Genomic DNA, 7,911 nt, shown 5'->3' on the forward strand with positions numbered 1-7,911 from the left:
AGGCGTATTTTATAATGTTAACGAGTTCCTTTTTATTTGAAAGTTCATAGCATGACACTGACGACTATATCTCAATTTTAAGATCACTCACATATCAAACAGAGTGCTTCAGCTAAGCTGTTCACTTCCGACTTTTCCTGAACCGTTTAAGATATCATAATTCTACTTTCACTCAGATCGATTGTGAAAAACTCCCCACTAAACGACGCATAGTCTATTCTCATAGCTACGTTATAAAGATGTCGGTATCAATTAAGTTCGTCTTCAAATTAAACTATAATAACTTCTGCTGCAGGAATCGTTGTTATAAAAGAGAATTCAACAATGTTTCACTCTTCAAAATCTGGTTATTAGTCTCGGGGAAATTACAATTTTTAGAACTGAAGATTTTTCTGTTTTGTACTTATTGCTCTTTTATACGGAAGTTCGTGTTACGTGGAACAGTTGCTCCAAGCTGGGGTGGCACTCCAGCTAAGAAAGTACCGTATATAGGAGGTGTAATAGAAAAAAAACGGAAATTTTTGTTTTTCTTAAAGAATCGTTATTTATTCACCTACAACGGCTTTGTTCCCTTCAATTAATCCCACCAGATATAATAAATTTGTGCCAGAACTTTTTTCAATCTTGGAAGCACTTCTGCAATTCCCTTTTTGTACCACGTTCCACGATTCCTTTCTTTACCTCATCAGTGATGGCAAAACGACGTCCTGTCATGGTTCTCTTCAGCCTTGGGAATAGACAGTAGTGGCAGGGCGCTATGTCCTGCGGATACGGTGACTGAGACAACACAACAGTTTTGTTTTGTGCCCAAACATCACGAAAAAGCATTGAGGTGTGAGAGAAAGCATTATCGTCATGCAATTTTTCCCGGTGGTTTTGCCACAATTCTGGTTGTTTTATACGAGTTGCTTCACTTAAGCGGCACGTGACTTCCAGATAGTTTTCCTTACTGACCGTACGACTCTAAGACAGGAATTTCTGATCGACTATCCTACTGTTATAGTAGAGAACAGTGAGGCGAACAGTGATTGAACTAGCAGAATTTTTTTCGGTCTTGGCCCTTCAGGTAGTTTCCACTGCGACAATTGGGCCTTGGTCTCAACGTCATACCCGTATACCCGCGTTTCCTTACCTGTTCTTTACAAGTTCTGGACCATTGTCAACTTCATTCAGCAACTCCTGGACGACGTCTACGCGAATTTGTTTTTTGTTGATGTTCAACAGTTGCAGAACAAACTTGCTGCTACATGTTTCAGGCCCGAAACACTCGGAAAACTACTTGGCACAAGGCAAAGGATATGCCGACATCATCAACAACTTTTCTGATGGTGATCTTCTCGACCCACTTTGATACGTCTATAGCACTTGTAAACTCTTGTCTTACTCATAGTAGATTGGCCATAGCCCACAGAAGCATTTCGAGCGCGGTGCTGCACGTTATTGTTTTTTTAAAGCAAAATTTAATGCAAATTCTTTGATCCATCTCTTTCTGAATAAAAACTCTCCAAGCACTCGAAAACACGTGTACCTTTTCGACTGTCAAATATAAACTAAATATCTAAGGCAGCTGAAAACGCAAACATACATCAGGGACACATGTACCAACAAGTTAAAAAATGAAAATCGGATGCTTAAAGCCTGAGAAATTAAAATATTCCCCTTACTTTTTGATCACACGTTGTAAGCTGAATACTGGAGAGAAGTTAAATTTAAAACAGATGCTATACTTGGATACATGTGACTGGATCAGAACAACAAGTAAAAAGGCGACGTGGCGTCTGCAGAGGATTCACCTTTTAACTACGGTAACAGATCTGCTATTCTTTCTGCAGTAGCAATGTCAAAGCTTCAGTGCATTTATACGAGTAACACTGGGAGCTGTGCTACGAAGATTGTTAAAAATCAATTCTCGTCTTGAGTTTAAAGTCAAGATGTACACTAAAAAATTACATCAGCAACAAAAGGAAATCTAAAAGGGATTGGGTAGTAAACACTTCCATAAAATTCCATATATGTCATCAAGTGTACTACACACCCACCGGCTACTAAACTACAGATCTGCAGTCGCTGGTGGAAGGGCGTCTGCAAGGACTGGATAGGTTCCTTCGGTATCATCGCAAATGCGTGAACAATACGATGTTTAAAGCCCCCTGGGTCGTTGGACGTTGCACATAGACGTCATCTTTAAATGAAAAATAGTACCAATGAGGTCAAGGCCAACTGATAACACTTTGCTGCGACCAGAAAGGAGCTGGGTGAGCGATTTCCTAGCCAGAACTGTACTGATACCACATGGGTAATTCCATGTCAGTTAAACGCAGGAAAGTAACGTTTTGAACCTGACCATCTCAGACTTCTTTCAAATTTGTCGCATGCAGTGATCCAGGTAAGAGATCGAAAACTACCAGTCTCCAAAGTTATACGACAATTATGAAGAAAGTTACAGGTCTGCAAAGTGAAGAAACTGTTGGAAATTTACATCTGTTTGTCTCAACAGAAATGAGTATTATTCTGGTACCAATCTAGATACAGCAATTAAATTTGTATCACTAAAAAGCTAATGAGCAGAGCTTTACATTGATATGCAACATGGTGGGCTTCTAAGAATTTTTGCATTCAAGGTCATTGACTTTGACCTTCCAGCTTGATATCTCAAAACGACTAAACTTAGATGGATTGCAGCAGTACAAAATAACTTGTATTTGATATTAATGTGGTACTTTGTGCGTTTTCATACTGTGCTCATGCTGACAAAATAGGTTATTCGGCATAATGCTTTTGGAGTGTCGTCTTGATATCTACCACGTTTATAGTAACATAATGGAGCAATACAACATATTCTTTTGAAAAAAAAGTGAAGGTGGGATGTTTTGAGATATTCAACGTCAACGGTTAATTTCAGTAATCATGAATGAGAAAATTCTTAGAAGCCCACCATTTTGCATATCAACGTAAAGCTCTCTCCCTCTGACACTCAATCTGCCTCAAACAATGCTGAGTCTCAGCAGCCCAATAATGCATATTTCTAGCATTCATCTTTCCATGATTTGTAAGGATATCTTCACCGATGAAGAGAATTCTTTGAAGAAAGAATCTGTTGTCATGAGGTCGATCAGAACCAAGCAACAGAATTAGATGATTTTCTACGGTCCCACTCGTTAATCTGCTGGTGGAATGACACGTGATGCAGATGGAAGCAGTTTGCACGAGAAATGCAAACAATGCTGAGCTGATTTATTCCAGAAGCACTCGAAATTTATTATAGATTTAACGTGTCAGAACATCTATGTAGATCTCCCCGCTCGCTGCACGCCCTTCCACTAACAATTATTTTCCCCTCTAGCTAAACTGTCATTCTTGTTGGAATCCGTTGGTCGGGATAACTTCATGCGAACAACTTAACTGTTATCTTCGTCCTCATTCTACATTCAAGTGGCATTTTGAAACGTTCAAGTAGTACATATAGTTTCTCTTGAGTTGTGAAAGCGGTTTATCTTTAAAAAGTTATCAGCACCCGACACACGTGAACGGCAAAGACGGAACGACTGCCACACGTCGGATGAGCACATTTTCTGTGTTTCCTCCTTATCCGATGTGTCGTATTCATTATTTATTTATGAAATCAAGAACATTGACGCAAGGCAGCAATCGAGATAAATCCTAATTCGTAAACATTGTAATTACTCGCAGACTAGTAAACGGATTTTGAAAAATGAAGGGATGGTGAGTTAGTATCTATTTCAGGTAAGATACTGACAGCTAGAATTATTACAGTTTCAGTTTCAAAAGCGAAAATGAGACAGATGTCTTTCGTGAAGACTTCCTCATAATTCATCTGAGTGAAAACAGAATTACACCTTAAACAGTTTCAGAAATATTTGAGATGAACACCTTAGCAGAATCATCAGGTACACTGCAACACATAGGAAGGTTCCCATTAACTTCGGTTATCCGTGAAGGCTTGTTCAGATAATTAGCCGCTCAACTCCACATGTCTGCGCACGGCTTACTCTCGGGCAGCCTGCCTTTTAATAGAAGAGCAGCACATTGTGTTTATAACTGGAAGCTCCTAAACGGCAAACCTGCTGAATTACAAATGGAAAAATAATTCTCTCTTCGTGAACGTAGATAACACACTTCTCTGTCGTTTAGTAACGTAATTGTACCGCTAGATGACGCATTTGATGCTTACGTATTGTATTTAGTTCGGTTACGAGCCACTTAACGCTAATAATCTAAGCTAAATCTTCCGTAGCTATCCATAGCAGGACCCATTTCAGTTACAGCCCGATGTCACGTGCATCATTTGGTGTTGATTAGTCAACGTATACGGCTGCCAAAGCATTCACCACATTCTTATGAAACATACACTCTGTATGTGAATCATCAGAAGATGAACACAAAATACTTGAAAAATGCTGTCCGACATATGTGATTGGTTGCTACCTTTTTAATGTAATTTGAATTTCAGTATAATAAACGGATTCCCAGACAAACACAGTTATTCTGATTTTATACTGAGCTGAGACAGCTCAGTATGGTACTGTCACTCTCAAATTGCTACAAATATCGCCTTAACCACGGAGCATTTCTTGGGAAATTTCTTACATTTCTGAGTTGTTTGAAGTCATAATAAATGGTTGGAGGTTCGTTATAACTGACTACATTAACAAATACTGCCAAAAGAGTTGGCTGTTCACATCACAAATTTTTCTAGCATCATTTCTTTTAACAAATCGACTTGAAGCGCCAGCTAGTCCTTCGTCTCTGACAATCTCTGCGCTGAGGAGATGCAATTGGATGACTTCGAGATTGTACTTAACAGTATAACAGAAGCAACCAGTCTAGATCGCAACAGATGACTAAATAAATAAATGCTGTGATTCGGACTGACTGTTTCTGTTCTATAAAACGGGTGTCTTTCAAATGTATGGAGAACTACAATGCCATTCAAATTCACGGTAAGTAATTACAAAGCTATAATACATCCCACAAGTAGTATTAAGCAGTGGAAGTTCTTCTAGTATCCAAAAGTTGAGTAACGTTACGAGACGAGAGATTATATCCTAAATAGGATTTCTATAGGGCTGCATAACGGCCTAAAACTTAAAAACAAACACCATAAATTATCTTCAGTGACTACTGAATATCTTAATAGATAGTTGTAACGGAACGGAAAACATGACTAAGAAGACCACGAATTTAAAGTTACGTGCGTATTTATGCTTAAAATGGTGTGAATGTTGGTATAGAACTGGAAAGCAGTGAAACGACAGGTACATGCCTACAAATGTCTGAAGTTATCGTACCATAGTCCCGCGGTTACACTATGTGAGCCCTGTTTATTAAAATAAATTCCTGTATTCAAAAGATATAGCTAAAAGGAGTTAGTATACTCCCAAGCCATCTTGAAAGGGTTAACTCTTTCCTCGAGGTTCCAAATACCATAAATTGCATTAAAAGTGAAAATACGTGGAGGGAAATACGGGCCCCTAATCGCCTAGTACAAACATTCGTTTTGCCATCTGCTCAGCTGACAAGGCCTCTCACCAAAGATGACTACTGCTCTAGCACGTGCGACCGGTGGATGCAGTATACAGGGTGAATCACCTAGAACTTGCTCTCCAAATATTGCGGAAGTGGAAAATGCTGTCGACGTGTGGTTTTCACAAAATAGATTACTAGTCAGGGGCTCGTATTGTTAGCCAATCAACAGATTGTATTAATACTTAAATGTGTACTTTTGTGCAAGCATACATTTTTAAATGGAACAATAGCCATTGACATTAACAGACTAAAAGTAGGCTAAATTAGAATGTCGTTGGTGTTTGCTACAGGATTCTAGTGCGACTCGTTTACAAGATACCGTATTTTGAAAAGTTTCCCTACCGACACTTGCCTGTGCCATTCAACATGCCTAGTTGCTAGATATGATGTTGTTATGTTTACTTGCAAAGTTCTTGTGTATTCCACGAGTGCACTGCGACTTGCTAGTCAATTAGTGTGTAAGAGTCCAAGCAGAAAGTCGTGAGTGGATGTTAGAATTTACCAACGCAGAAAAATCCGACGTCCCCTTGGTGTATGCAGAGTGTAAGAAGAAATCAGTTCGTTTTTGTATGGTGTTAGCAGCAAGATATCCCAATAGAAGTCAACCATATCGGCAATTATTTATCAGCCTTTTGAACCAGTTACGTGAAAGTGGTAGTGTAGCACCTAGACAACGTAACAGAAGGAAACAAGTGACACCAGAAGAGGAGGAAACTAATGATCTTGCTGCTGTTGCAGTTGACCCTCACGTTAGCTCCTCAGCAATAGGACGAGGAAGTGGCATGAGTTAGGCATGTGTCCTATACGTTCTCCATCGACGCAGATTCAAATGTGTGAATTTCTAAGGGATCAAACTGCTGAGGCCATCGGTCCCTGCACTTACACACTATTTAAACCAACTTAAACTAAAGGAGTCGCGCAGTCCGTGACATGGCGCCTCAAACCGCGCGGCCACTCCGGGCGGTTCGACAAAGGTTCCACCCCTATCACATCTCTCTCCATAAAAAAATTCAAGGATATGATTATGAGGATCGAGTTAACTTCACCACCTGGGCATCCAGACAGTGGTGAAACCACATTTACCCATCACGGTCAGGTAAACAGCCGAAATATGCAGTTGCGGTCTGTTGACATTCCCCGAAGGCTTCGTCACGTGGCATGTCAGCGTCTGTGGAGTGCAATCGTGTGGTGTGGGACAGTGATCCATCAGATCATTGGCTTGTTTCTCATGAACGGAACACTGAACAGGCACCAAGTAGCCTCCTGACAGATCATCTTCCACGGATATTAGAAGGTGTTCCTCTGCACACGGAGGAACTTGTGGTTCCAGCATTATGGCTGTCCAGCCCATAGTGTACGGAGTACTACAAAATGTCTCCACGAGTTGTTTTCAAGCCGTTGGACGTAACGCAGAAGACTTGTACCTTGGGCGGTCCGTTCCACGGATTTGACGCCTGTAGATTTTCTTCTGTGGGGAAAGCTGAAAGACGCTATCTACGAAGATATACCAACTACACCCGATCAAATGCAAGGACGTATTACTTCAGCCTTCTCGCACAGCCCCACTAAAATGCTAGGATGTTTGCAGCGGTCGTCGTTAATCTGACTGGAAGAGTGTATTGCCGCTGTCCGTGGTCATTTTGAACACAACCTGTGGTGGTCAGTTGTAACGTTACTGATTAGAATCCACATGCACTTCTTTTGTTCTTTACTGTGTGCTACACAGGTATGGCATAAGTGTTGCTGTGGAAACTTTTCAAAATACTATATCTCGAAAACGACCCCCCTCCCCAGAATACTGAAATAAACATCTCAGACATTCTGATTTACCCTGCTTTTAGTTTATAATGTCAATAGACATTGTTCCATTCCAAAAAGTGTATGTTTGCACAAAAAATACACTTTCTAAGTATCGGCTAACGGTTCGAACCCCTGACTATGAAACCAATCTGTGAAAATCGCACATTAATAGCGCTTTCCATTTCCGCTATATTTTCGGTACAATTTTTAGGTGATTCAACCTGTACGGTATGTTGCAGATAATACCAGATTAAGAAAGGAATGAGTGTAAGAACATTATGATAGAAACTCCGAAACAGCAATGGGAAGGACGTTATTCCAAGTTATTGCACGGAAATTGATTTGACTGCAGAGGAGAAGAAGAGGTTAAGATCTTAGAATAAAATAATACACTTGTAGACTTAACGGAGGAGGATATGAAAGAGAATACAGGAATTAGTGGAAACAGGGTTTTCGTATCGAGACTGAATATTGTAACCCCGAAATCCTCCAAAAACAAACGAAAAATATACCTATCCTAAAAGGCAGAGAAAAATTCACCTGACACCTTCCTGAGAGAGAAAT

Source organism: Schistocerca gregaria, chromosome 3 (assembly GCF_023897955.1).
Source record: "Schistocerca gregaria isolate iqSchGreg1 chromosome 3, iqSchGreg1.2, whole genome shotgun sequence".
Taxonomy (NCBI): domain Eukaryota; kingdom Metazoa; phylum Arthropoda; class Insecta; order Orthoptera; family Acrididae; genus Schistocerca; species Schistocerca gregaria.